Raw genomic sequence first — 12664 nt, forward strand, 5'->3', positions numbered from 1 at the left:
AAGTCAACAAAGAATCCTGTATCCAGGAAAATTGTCAACAGTGAGGGAGAAATTAAGACACCCAGCTGAGGGAGCTTGTTACCACTAGACTTATCCTGAAGGAAATTCTCCAAGGAAGTCCTATAAGGTGTAATGAAAAGGAACTAGACAGTAACTCAAGAAATAAGGATCTCAATGAAGGTAAATACATGGGCAATTGTTTAAAAGCTAGTATTATTGTAACAATGGCTTGTAACTGCTTTTTGTTTTCTATATGATTTAAGAGACTAATACATCGAAAAAATCTAAAAGCTAGTATTATAGTAACTTTGGTTTATAACTTCAAATTTTTTCTACATAATTTAAGAGATGAACACATTTAAAATTATTAGTTTATGTTTGGGCACACAATGTATAAAGATGTAATTGTGGGGACATCAACAAAGGCTGGAGATGGAGCTGTAAAGGGGCAGAGTTTTTTACATTACTGAAGTTAAACTGGTATACATTCAAATTAGAATGTTTTACCTGTAGGATGTCAAATGTAATTTCCATGGTAACCACAAAGAAAATAGCTATGGGATATACACAGAACAAAATGGGAAAGGAATTTGAATATTTCACCACAAAAAATTAACTAAGCACAAAAGGCAGTAATGCAGGGAATGAATAAAAAAGCTGTAAGACATAGAGAAAACAAAATAGCAAAATGATGGAAGTCCCTCCTTATCAGTAATTACTTTAAATGTAAATGGATTAAACTCTCCAATCAAAAGACAGAGTTTGGCAGAACAAATAAAAACACACGATGTAACTCCATGCTGTCTACAAGAGACTCACTTTAGATCCAAAGACACAAACAAATTGAAAGGATGGGTAAAGATATTCTGTGCAAATAGTAGCCAAAAGACAGCAGGGATGGCTCTACTAATGTCAGACAGAATAAACTTAAAACCAAAAAAGGGTATTAAGGGATGCTGAAGGATATTATGTATTTTTTAAAAGCTCCAATACAGCAAGAAGACATAACAATTACAAACATTTAAGTGCCTAGGAATTTGTCCACTTCATCTAATAGGCATATAAATATTCATAATATTCCTTATAGTCCATTGTAGTGCTTGAGGTAAATTGTGATGTTGCCTCTTCCATTTCTGATTTACTAATTTGTCTTTTTTTTTTTTTTTTTCTTGGTCAGTCTAGCTAAAAGCTTGTTAATTTTACTGATCTTTTCAAAAGACCAATTTTTGGTTTTCTTGATTTTTCTCTATTACATTTTTCTTCTCTATTTCATTTATTTCCACTCTTTTTTGTTCTGTTTTTTTGTTTTCTTTGGGTGGAAGCTTTGGCTATTGATTTGAGACCTTTCTTCTTTTTCATATAAATTTCCTTCTAAGCACTGCACTTGCTGCTTTCCTTAAGTTCTGGTATATTGTGTCTTCATTTTCATTTATCTCTGAGTATTTTCTAATTTCTCTTGTGATTCTCCTTGTCTATTCATTATTTATGAGTGTGATGTTTAAATTTCATATTTTTAATTCCCCAAATTTCCTTTTCTTGATTTCTCATTTCATCCCATTGTGGTTGGAGAACATACTTCATATGATTTCAATGCTTTTAACTTTATGTAGCTTGTTTTATGGCCCAACATACAGCTTGTCCTGGGAATGTTCCAGTGCACTTGAGAATGTGCATTTCTACTGTCGTTGGGTGGAGTGTCCTACAGCTGTCTGTTAGGTCTAGTTGGTTTAAAGTGTTGTTTAAGGCACCCGTATCCTTGGTGATCTTCTGCCTACTTGTTCTATCCATTATTGAGAGCAGGATATTGAAGTCTTCAACTGTTATTATTGAATTGTCTATTTCTCCCCTCAATCCTGTCACTTTTTATTTCATGTACTTTGGTCTGGGTGCTTTTCAAAAAAGAGTTAATTTTTGGAGGTCCTAGTCCACCATTCCAGAAGTGCTCCTGCCTGTGACATCATTCTGGAGCACAGAGAATGTGTGAGTTCCCACTGGATATCAATATTGTTCTATAAGTAGCTTCTAGGGTGTAGTATAAGGGTTCCTATTTTATAGTGTGCAATTATCATACTCATTGTCTCCAGGCAAGAGTTATCCTTGAACAGACCTCATCATCTGGTACCATACACAAGGGCTATGCTAAAGTTGTAGATAAAAACTAGCATGCCGACCTCTAATGCTTTCTTCAGTTTTCTCTTGTGAAAATCATATGCACCATGTCTCCAGCACCGTCAAACTTTCACCCAGACTATGTATATTTCGTCTGAAAATCATAATCACCAAATGATACAGCTGTCAGAATTTTATCTCCCTCTAGAATCTGACTGCAGGATCTGACTGCAGCCTAGCTTATCTCACTGTTAAGTTCTTCAAATTCTCAGTACATGGCTTTATGTATCATACTTAGATTATCTTATTTCAAGTGCTCACCTCTCCATTACCTCTCTCTCAGAATGTTGATTTTCGCTACAAAAAAACCCTCAAAAGTGAAATGTTAAATCAGAGTTTCATTGGTCTCTGTAATGTGGAACTTTACCCAGTAGCTTATCTACCTTTACTCTGTCCTCATAAAATGCTGAGATGTTCTTTTCATATGAAGTTTATCCAATCATAAGTATTAAAAATTTATTTTGCGTTTGGAAGTGTATGCCAAATGTGTTTTGCTGGCAAAAAAGAGCCTAAAGCACAAAACAATTATGGAAATAATTAAGCTAAACCATAGATTGTGTGGCTTATTGCTGTTACAGATATCTGAAATGCAACATGTTCTTCTGGGAAAGATTTCAGTTATAGTGATGGTAGTACCCTTGCCTGGTACAGCTCAGTGCAAGTATTCTGCACACATTTGTGTGGATACACAACCTGAGATTAGCTTATTCCAATTGTGCTCATTATTTTCAATATTCTACAACTACCTTTTATTCAAAATATTTTCATTAAAATAGAATTGTCTATAGTTCTTGTCTAGACAGAGACTGGTGTTCACTAACAATCCTGTGATCCAAATCATTTAAGCCCTGATTGAACACGTTGTAGACGGAACTGCGGCCCTAGCCCAAATTCATATGTTGAGGCCCTGATCCCTAGTGTGACTATATTTGGAGATAGGGCCTGTATGGAAGTAATTATGGTTAAACGAGATGATTAGGGTGGGGCCTTAATCTTACAGGGCTAGTGTCCTTTAAGAGACACCAGTGGGAGACCTCATTCTTTCTCTTGCTCTCTCTCCCTCTGCACACACCACACACCAGTGAAAGGCCATGTGAGGATGTAGCGAGAAGGCAGCCATCTACAAGCCTGGAAGAGACTTCTCAGCAGGAACCGACCATGCTAGAGCCTGGTATGGGACTCTGACCTCCAGAATTGTGAGAAAATAAATGTCTGCCACTTAAATCTCCCAGCCTGTTTAGTTATGACAGCCTGAGCAGCTACACACCATGCCTGGGGTGGAGAGGTTGGTGAATCAGACAAAGGCCTATGCCTTAAGAGCACACTGCCTACTAAGAAGGGACATCTCATGAAAATACAACGTCATAAGCGCTTCTAACTTAGCCTGGGCAATCTGAAAGGCTCCACAGAGCACACATTTGAGCGAGGTTTTCAAAGTGGCCCAGCCAGGAGAAGAAACCACAATCCAGGCAGAGAGAACTCCCAGCAAGGACTCAGAGACTTTAAAAGGCAGATGTATTTGGTGAGCACTGAGAGGCTGCAGGGTGTGGAGGGTATGACAGGGAGTGCTGGAAGGGCACTGTTGTCTGTATCCATGGAAACACCATACTGCTAGGGCTGTGGGATCCTGAAGGCGGGCCAAGCGAAAGCTGGAGCACTCAGAAAAGATGAGGCCTGAAAGAAAGGAGAATTTGGATACGAGGGAAGAGAGGGCAAACATTCAGGTGAGGAAATACAGGAATTGAAAGAAGGTCTATTTTTTTCAGTAATTTAATTTTTAAAATTAAAAGTTTAATACACAGAAAAAAGTTCATAAATCAAAAAGGTATAGCTTGATGAATTATCAGAGAAGAAATACATCCACATAACCCCCTTCCAGAGCAAGAAACAGAACACTGTTCTGTGTATCTTTTTGTCTTTAAATGCTGATCCATGGCATGTACTAACCGTTTGAAAATATAAACGTAACTGAGAAACAAAAACATAACGAGGTGATATATTCTGTCTCCTAGGCCCAGTCGAATAATGACTACCCAAAGATGTAAAATCCAAACCCCAGAAATTTGCAAATGTTACTTTATTTGGAAAAGAGATCTCTGCAGATGTGACTAAATTAAGGATTTAGAGATGAAGATAAAACAGGTGGATTATCTGGGTGAGTCCTAAAAGCCATCACAAGTGTCCTTACAAGAGAGAAGAAAAGGGAGGCAACACAGACACACAGATGAGTGATGTGACGACAGAGGCAGAGAAGGGCGTGATGAAGCCACAAGCTTGGGAACGTTGGGACGACCACCAGACACTGGAAGAGGCGAGAAACGGATTCTCCCCTAGAGCCCAGTGGCAATTTATTTCTAGGGTTATTGGAATCCTAGGAAACTGTTATAAAGGTAAAGTATAAAAAGAACACCAATTTATTATTTTATGTTTGTTTTGAATTTCTTACTAATTTGACTTCAACTTCTGTTTCAACTCTTATTTTCATTTATTTTTTTGGCTGAATTTATTCCTGGGCCTTAAGTTTTTGTTTCTTCAGTTTCTTCTGGGATACCTCTCTCTTCTGTGCAACCTCCTCTCTTGGTTTAGGAACAATCTGCTCGTTTTCAGCAGTAAGAACTATCTCAACGTAGCAGGCAGAGCTCATGTTAAGGGTTGATCCGACTGTGAGCTCCGTAAGTCCTGTGCTGCATCTTGGGGGCTTTGTTCACCTGGATGTGCTCGATGACCAGCGGATTTAAGCTCTTAAGTTCAGCATTACTCTGCATTTTTGAGCAGGTGCAATAAAAATTCATCACTCTTTTTGGGCCATCAATCCTGCGATTTGACTTAAATTTCTAAACAAGAGCCCTCTCTTTCCTGGGAAATGCAATAATTGTTTCTGATGTGGTATTATCTTGTTGTATAAGGATTCTGTGTTTGAATAAATCTGTGACAATCTGGGTTAAGTACTTTTAAATAACTTGATATCACAACTTCTCCGGTCCCTAAATATGATAATATGCCGGTGAGACTCCAAGATTAGGGACACAGCACATAGCATATCCCAAAACTTACTGACCATGGAATTCTCTTACTTCAGAGCCTTTCTCGGCAGTGATACTCCACCAAGTGTTTGTTGGTAAATGCTGATGTGCAGCAAAGAAAGGACAGTCTTGAGAAATTTCACTTGGCCCAGGAAGCGGCCTCCTGATGGAGCACCTGGCCCCACTGAAAGCAAGCGCCCTTCCTGTAATAACCAGAACGCCTGCATGCGCGCTCCTCGCCTCTGCACCTGGACAGGGGTGAGTCTACACGGCAGCATTTTCCTCTCCAAACCCAGCTTATCTGGCTTTTGTTACAAACAACACCTTCTTTTGATGAATCATTTTCTTAAAATTTATCAGTTAGGCCAAATAGCTTTCCCTAATTGAGTAGACTTTATCTAGCGGCTATATTAGTTTCCTGAGGCTGGTGTAACAAATTACCACAAAATAAGGGCCTTAAAACAGGAGAAATTTGTTCTTTTGCAGTTCTGGAGGCCAGAAGTCCAAACTCCAGCAGGACCATACTCCCTCTCTTCCTCGCCTCTCCCTGCATCTGGCGGCTCCAGGTGTTCCAAGGCTTGTGGCTGCGTCATTCCATTCCCTTCCTCCGCCTTCACATGGTTCGCTTTTCCTCCCGCTGATAAAGATGCCTGTCACTGCATTTAGGGCCTACCCAGAAAATCCGGAGTATCTCATCTCAAGGTCCTTAATTATATCTGCAAAGACCCTTTTTCCAAATAAGGTCACATTCACACGTTTCAGGGATTCGAGAATAGACATATCTTTTAGGGGCCACTATTCGACCTACTATAACCCTGAAAGAGATACTAGGGTCAATCTGTCACCAAAATCATCTCTGGGTAAGTTAGTAACAGAAGCCTAGGCCTGCAAAGTTTCAGGCCAGATCCTGGACAATAAATTCATCTAACAATACCCTTCTGCCTTAACCTCAACCATTCCATCACCTCTTTTTCAAAACATCGGAAGTCACTATTATTATTTCCATTTTACAGATACATAAACTGAGGTTCAAAAATTTTAAGTCAACCTCCAAGGTCATACAGCTAGCGAGTGACAGAACTGGAATTCAAACTCTAGTCTTTCTGATTATGAAACTATACACTCTCAACTCTATTCTTTAAAGATTGATTCCCAGAGCTGACTAATTATAAAAACCAATTTTTAGTGGGTACATACGTGCCAGGCCCCATTCTAAGCACTTCAACTCTATTACTTCGATTTAATCTTCAGCAACCCCATTAGATGTGATGAGGAAACAGCTATTCTGAGTTGCCTAGGCATTTTAGTGTGACAGCCCTGCTCACACCCAGAGTCTGGACATTCAGATAAGGGCCTGAGCTTAGGATTCCCACTCAAGTTCCTGCTTTGCTTTTCCTGGGGCACCTCTGAAAATAAGCACTTGGAGTTGAGCCTACAGAGTTATAAGCCGCCTTAAGATCCGATTCTCTGTGTCCTGCTTGCCCGTGACCTGGGACAGGGACTGCCCTTCCCCAGTCATTATGCTCCCCACTCCCATTTCTGGGATCTGTAAGTGAAGAATCTTGTGACTGCGCCCTCTGTCTGAGTGTACTGAAACTGCAGCTTCAATCACAACAACCCCGGGTTTCACCTCCCCAAGTGGGAGCTCTGATGTGGATGCGGATGCGGAGGGAGCTCCCTGCTCACTCCATGTCAGTGGCTTGTGCCTCCTCATTCAGCAGGTTTTGATCTGCAAATTCTTAATATGCCAACTACACATTCCTCCACCCCCCAACAGAGAAGTCAAATATCTTGCCCAAGGTCACAAAGCTGGGAAGTAAAATGAAAGCAGCCTGTCTCCAGAGTCCCACAGTAACTTCTACTCTCTTCATTGCCTACTCCAACTGTGGCCTCAACTGCTCCGAGTAGGAAGAGATCACCTCCCCTGTTCTAAATATTACATACAATTAATGCAACCTAAGATCCTATGGCAGTCATGTCACATTTGGGCACTTGAACACTGCTGAATTGGCACCCACACCTATTCTCTTCCTGCCAAAAGGATCCACTGAAGTCACAAACCTGGAGAAAAAGTATGTGGCAAGGGCTGCAGGGAAGGGGTGGACAGGCAGAAAAAAGGCTAAGAGTAAGAGAGGGCTAGACACAAAAGGAAGCAGATGAGGGATCACGGGGTGAAGTGGCTGGCAGGTCGACATGGAGAAGCAAGACAGCCAGGTGAAGGAAGACTGCGGGCTAGTTTAGGACAATCTCATGAACACTGTGTTCCCGTCACGTTCTTTCTTACATTATGAGTCTTAAAGGAAGACCAGTCACTGTACTCTACCACCTAGATTAGCGCTCCCATACAGGAGCCCTTGAAAATGGCTAATCACTTGTCGCACAAGCAACCAAGGAGGAGGGTCATGTTCCCACAGCTTTAGGCATGGGCGGGGGGAGAACAAGCTGGATCTCTTCAAAGACATAATAACTCTGCTCTTCTGTAGTTTCCATACCATACCTTCTTCTCCAAAACTAGTAACCTTAATTACTTAAAACCTCTATGTGCTCTGTTCACTGTTCCATCACCATCTCCCACTTCTCCATTTACACAAAATCCACTCATCCTGGGAGAGCATTTAGCCCCAAAGCTGTGAATATTTTCTTGATCACTTCTGCTTGCAGTGATTTCCCCCTCCTTGGAACTTGGAACAGTATTTGCCAGTCATCACTGACCCATGATGTCTCTCGATGGTTTTATTATTTAATTCCTATCAGCTAATTTTGTTCCCCACAAAGACACACTATGCTATTTTACATAATTCATAGCATCAGAACAGTTATTTTTAAACATACTATATATTATTACTGCTTTTTTAGTGACTGTAAAGCCCCCCCCAAAAATAACAGCAATAACAAAAAATAAAACCAAAAAAAAAAAAATAGCTTGAGAAAATTTAGCCATTAGCTTTAATCCTTTTGCACTGAAGCCTGAAATATGACAGTTCAAGTCAATGGACTGGAATCTCCAGGACAAATGAAGTCATGCACAGCTCAAAGTCTCTAGAGAATCCAGCTGAATCCCAGTTTAATGTTGTTTGCTATGAAGATGTGTTTAGATTGAGAAAGGTCTAGTCTAGAACCAATGAAAAGGAACAGGGAGTTCCTGACCCCTAAACAATGTTTCAAGGAGCCTACTGGCAATCTTAGGTCTCACTCATCATAAAACTGTTCCAGCTATAACATCACAGTTCTTTGCTTTTAGCTGGAATAACAAGAACTCAGTGAGATTATTTATTATAAGGAGGCAAAGACCTCTGCATGTCAGTCACATTTTTGATTAGTAAAGGGAAACTGAATTATCACTTCACAAATAAAATCTGATAATAAACAAAATCTTTCAAAACAAGAATCCTACTAGAAAAAAATAGTTAAAAACCTTTCACAGTGTTTAGGGTGGGGAGAAGCTCCAAGAGACTTAAAGACAAGGGCTATTATCTTAGTAATATCAGTCCATTTACTGAGCCCTTACCGTGTGCTTCACAAAAATGTTCTCCTTTAGTGCTCACAACTCCATGAAGGCACTAGGAATTACCTTCAGCTTACAAATGAGGAAACAGAGCTCAGAGTTCAATAGCATGTCCAAGGCCACCCACCTGGGAAGCACCATGTTCAATAACCAAAATCAGGACACTTAACTCCAAAGCGTGTTCTCAATCACCATGTTATGCTATTTTATTCATCTCCCTTCACTCACTCGGTTGGCTGACCTTTGCCTTCCCAACAACTAAAGGAGGTGGACTTTCCAACTAGGTTCAAGCTCAGGCAAGAAGAATCCTGGGTGAAAAACAAGACTGTTGGTCAGTGCCTGTTGTACACCCATCATCCACCAGACTTCTGGCTCTCAGACCAGGTCTGGGGAAACGTGAACCTTTCAAGAACTCTTAAGTTCCTGTGGCACAACTATTTAAGGATTCCATGCTCTGTGGTCCGGGGATGATAACACCAAATTCTTCATTCCGCTGCCTTTAGGACTTACCTTCTCTTGACCATGGAGGTCATTTTATCAGTATTCAACACGAACCACACAAAGAACTGAAGAACAGGATGAGAAAAGCAGTATAAGACATTCTTTTTCAGCACGACATACTATCTGCCCACCTGTCCTAACCTTTTTTTTTTTCTATTCTTTAGGTAAAAGATACTCTACGACAGGGCACAGATTTCGGTCAAAAAATGACCCAAAATAAAGGAGAAAAGTGCGATTACATTTCTGGATTCGAAGAGGTCACTTCAGACACAAGAGGTGCCAATTTCTATTAGTGGGGATCTTCAGCAGTACCACTCCGTGCCTGCAGCCCCACTGCTGGGCTGATGATAGAAAAAATACCTCTCATTTCAATTTCTTAACATTAGGAGCACAGTGTGGTCCTGCAGGCTTCCTGTTGTTGGATGCTTTCTAGGAAGTCCAAACAGAGAATGATTCCAGTCTCAAGTTTCTCAACATAAAACAAAGGCCAGAACACAGCTGTAATTCAACAAATGTTATCTCACAATTTTCCTTACTAGGGTAAACTAGGCTTAAATTATCTGAGACATTTATGACTCAATCACATATCTAAGCTGACACAACAGCGGTTCCTGTCATGGAACTCAAGCAGAAAGGAATGCAAGATTACCTCGCTATGAATTCGTTTTCAATTAGGTAAAGTAGGTAAACCGATGTGTCTGGTTATTTACGTAGTGAACAAAAAGGTGAAAATGACCTAGCCTGGCAACCATAAAAATCTGCAGAGCTTAAGCAAATTCAAAGAGATTTTTGAAAGGTAGATTTCAGAAAAAAACTGGCTAATGGTTTTAGAAGACTGTTTCAGAAAATGAGGGACAAAGAGCCTCAGTCAATGGAAGTAGCCAAATTCAGTGGAGGTAGAGGTTGCAGGCAAACTGCCTCCATTCTGAGTTACAGCTTGTTTAAAGCTGTCATTTTAGTAAGCACTGAAATCCACCATGTAACGTGCAAGTCAGCTAAAGTGCTACTATGCTATTATATGCATAAATCTTTTTTATTTGCATTAGAAAGACATCAATTGCCTCATACTACAATATGTAATTAAGAAGTCAATGTACTATTTTACTTAGCTTAACAAGATAAATATTGTATTACTGCAAAAATAAAGGCTGTGATTTTAACTAGCCATATTTCAATGTTGACTATAAGAAAGTCTACCACTACTTAAGCTGCTTTTTATGCTAAGGACCTAGATATTACACAGAAAGATGACTAGTAATTATACTTTCACATTAAAAACAAAAATTACCATTCAATTTCTAAGGCACCAGAAAATTTGGAATGAATGAACCAAACTTGAAGATTCACAAACTACTAGTTAGAAGGGAACTCAGCAACGTCTGGGATAATGTTTCTTTCAATGAAGAAAAAGGAGGGTTCATTCATTTGGTAACTAGGTGAGTGCGTATTATGTGCTAAGGATGGTTAGGCAAGAGGTTAAGGCTGGGGGTTGGGAGGGAGAACAAGGAGAAATGTGGCTAGAAAGGTTTAAGTGTAAGGATTTAGAATAGTCACTGTGATGTGTGGGAAAGCTGACCTGGGGCAGTGGTTAGAGATGAGATAAGGGGCCATTTGTAGCTGGGTTCCAAACATCTTGGGAGTTACCAACAGGAGGCATTCAATGATTGTTCCTTCAACATGTAAAAGGGGACACTGGGCTGGAAGTGAGACCCGGGCTCTGCCAGAGCTCTGTCACTAACCAGTCGTATGGCTTTGCCAAATCATGTACCATCCTGAAAGTTCTGCATTATAAGCTCTCTTTTTGTTGATAAAAACAAAAATTCCTATGAGTATGCCTCTAAAGATCTTTGTGATACACCGTTAGTCAACATTCTCTATTTATACATACAGTGCACATTATTCCATCCAATTTACAAGGATGGTATGAAAGATACACAATACAGTTCCCTGGCTGGGTATTTCTTTTCACATACATCCTGAGAAAAACAACAAACACCTGGCAACATCTGTTGTGAATTTCTTATCCTAGGGGAAGTAAACATATTGGCAAGGAATAGGAGCCATCTTTTTTTTAAGTCCTTGTAACGTGTAATCTAGTTATCTAGACAAGCAGTCTTTAATACATGAATCCATAGATATGTTTTTGGGGGGGGGGGTTCAAAAACACCCTGAAATTATACGCAAACTGATTTTCTACCTGAATGTATGTAAACTTTCTTTGCGTTTTCAATATCCATAAACCTCTCCCTGCCAAAAAAAAAAAAAAAAAAAGTTAAGAACTGTGGGGCCAACTGCTGTTCTTTAAAGTCCTGGGCTCTCAGACATCTTCAAAAGATAAAATAGTCTCTACTGGGTGTGTTCATCTTAACAGACTAATAGCCCTTGATTATGCCTAATTTCACAATCGCTCAGGCTGACTTCAGCCTACCTCAAACCCCAGTCCTTGGCGGACCCTAAACTATTTACCTCACCTACAACGAGTCAGAGGCTTGTGCACAAGTCGATCAGGCACCTTGCCACCCTCCCAGGGTGAACCCAGGGGGCTCACAAAGGCTCCTGTCAGTGTGGCCCACTGTTGTCTATGGCACCATACCCTAACAAACTCCTTTTCCATTTTCATTCTTTCTTTGGTGAATTCTTTTACCACGCTTGACACTGGCACGCCTCCTCCCTCTATCCCAAGAACCGCTGCTCTAAGAATGTTTCTTTTCTGAAGCAACTTTCCTAATCAGTATTAATTAATTAGAAATAATGGGTCTAATTCCCAGCGTCCTATTAACCGCTGGGCAAGGAGGTAAAACTGAACTGCTTTGTATAGTTTAACGTGTCACCGCACTGCTTGAAATACCACACCGTGGTATCTGGAATGCTATCCTGCAGTACTCAGATAAGAGCACAAGGACACAAAGCCTGACACTGGACACGCTAGTCCCACGGTTTAAAAACGAGTTTGCAGACTTCATCGTCGCTGGTCCCTACAGGTGTGCAATTTGGGGCAGGTTACTTCGCCTCTAGGGCGCCCAGCGCGGGGAACAAATACAAGCCGGCCGTGGCCTGGCGGACGGGTGCGTTTTCCTCATCCACGACCGAGGCGTCGTCCCGGCCGGCTCCCAATCCTAGGCCTTCCGGGCCCTCCGCAGCAGGGACGTCGCGGGCCCTCGGGCAGGGCCACCTGAGGGAGCGCTCGCGGACGGAGGACTGCGCCGAGCTCCCGACGTGGCGCCGCCCGCTTTCACTCACATCTCCCGGAGTCACGGCCTGTCTCTTCTCAGCCCTCCAGCACCCTACACGGGACACCACGAATCGCGGCCACGCTCACTGACGGGCCCCGCGCTCTCTCCCAGCCGCCTAACAAATCGAGGCTGCGCCCACCTACAGCGGCGACCCGCACACGAAGGCCTCCAACGCTTACGGCGGCCGACACGTGACCAACGCGCGCAAACTCCGGCCGCAGACGCCGGCTTCC

General features: G+C 41.4%; 1 long non-coding RNA gene across 2 annotated transcripts; it reads right to left on the reverse strand.

The window, feature by feature from the left end:
- Nucleotides 1-1145: 1145 nt before the first annotated feature.
- Nucleotides 1146-12662, reverse strand: LOC141579468 (uncharacterized). Of its 2 annotated transcripts, none has more exons than XR_012510975.1 (2): nt 9438-12662; nt 1146-3843 (listed from the first exon to the last, which is right to left on the reverse strand). It is a non-coding gene; the product is annotated as an uncharacterized LOC141579468 (long non-coding RNA). The 2 variants fall into 2 exon arrangements; XR_012510974.1 differs by having other exon boundaries at nt 9208-12662.
- Nucleotides 12663-12664: the final 2 nt, after the last annotated feature.

This window comes from Camelus bactrianus, chromosome 12, assembly GCF_048773025.1.
Source record: "Camelus bactrianus isolate YW-2024 breed Bactrian camel chromosome 12, ASM4877302v1, whole genome shotgun sequence".
Classification (NCBI taxonomy): domain Eukaryota; kingdom Metazoa; phylum Chordata; class Mammalia; order Artiodactyla; family Camelidae; genus Camelus; species Camelus bactrianus.